Raw genomic sequence first — 1541 nt, forward strand, 5'->3', positions numbered from 1 at the left:
CGTCGATGCTTGTACTAGGGGCGCATGCCGGCAGCCCCCCGCGGGGTGCGGGACCCCCGATCGGCGTGCGAGGGACGGGCGTCCGGGCGGGCCCCGTTTCCAACTTCCCTCGGAACATTAAAACCCCCCGACCCCCTCGGTCTTCGCTCCGGCCCTATCGCTATTGCTCGGATATGTGCATCCACCGTCCCTCGTTGCCTTCGGTTATCTACCCCAGGGTGGGCCTTGCGCCGATGCCCCGATGGGGTGGCAGGGGTGGGGCTGCCGCGGCCGGCGCGTTTCGGCATCCGCGCTTGGGGGCTCGGACCCGAGTGGAGGTCGCGGGCGGCTCGTCGATGCCTGCACCGGGAGCGCATGCCGGCAGCCCCCCGCGGGGCGCCGGACCCCCGATCGGCGTGCGATGGACGGGGGGAGGGGCGGGCCCGGTTTGCAAATTCCCTCGGTACTTTAAAATCTCACGGCCCTGTCGGTGCTCCCTCCGGCCCTATCGCCACTGCTCGGATATGTGCATCCACCGTCCCTCGTTGCCTTCGGTTATCTACCCCGCGGTGGGCTTTGCGCCGATGCCCCGATGGGGTGGCAGGGGGGCACGCTCTAGGCCGTGCCACGGGGCGCGGGCGCCGGCGCCGTACGTCCCTCGCGGCGGCCGTGAGCGGCACCTCGGCTTGCTCGGTCTGTCCTCCCGGGACGCGCGACCCGTGCGACCGGGACGCGCATCCCGTGCGACCGGGACGCGTGTCCGGGCCGTTCCCGTTTGCAACGCTCCTCGGTACTTTGGAACGCTTGGGGTGGGCTTTGGGCGGATGCCCCGCCGGGGTGGTAGGGAGGGGGGGCGGCGGGACTTCCGCTCCACTCCGCACAAGTCCGTCGCCTCGCGGCGGGCGCGCCCGGCACCGTTCGTCCCCGAGGGAGCCGGCACGCGCCCGCCGAGGCCCCGGCGCATGGGCGCCGCCGCCGGCCGTCCGCGCGGCGGCCGTGCGCCGGCTTCCTCCGTCGGCCCTCCCGGGATGCGCGACCCGTGCGACCGGGACGCGCATCCCGTGAGACCGGGACGCGTGTCCGGGCCGTTCCCGTTTGCAACGCTCCTCGGTACTTTGGAACGCTTGGGGTGGGCCTTGGGCGGATGCCCCGCCGGGGTGGTAGGGAGGGGGGGCTGCTGCTGCCGCGGCGGGACTTCCGCTCCACTCCGCACAAGTCCGTCGCCTCGCGGCGGGCGCGCCCGGCACCGTTCGTCCCCGAGGGAGCCGGCACGCGCCCGCCGAGGCCCCGGCGCATGGGCGCCGCCGCCGGCCGTCCGCGCGGCGGCCGTGCGCCGGCTTCCTCCGTCGGCCCTCCCGGGATGCGCGACCCGTGCGATCGGGACGCGCATCCCGTGAGACCGGGACGCGTGTCCGGGCCGTTCCCGTTTGCAACGCTCCTCGGTACTTTGGAACGCTTGGGGTGGGCCTTGGGCGGATGCCCCGCCGGGGTGGTAGGGAGGGGGGGCTGCTGCTGCCGCGGCGGGACTTCCGCTCCACTCCGCACAAGTCCGTCGCCTCGCG

The sequence above is a fragment of the Phoenix dactylifera genome, chromosome 10 (assembly GCF_051530095.1).
Source record: "Phoenix dactylifera cultivar Ajwa chromosome 10, Ajwa_hap1_PhDact_Kaust_v1.1, whole genome shotgun sequence".
Lineage (NCBI taxonomy): Eukaryota > Viridiplantae > Streptophyta > Magnoliopsida > Arecales > Arecaceae > Phoenix > Phoenix dactylifera.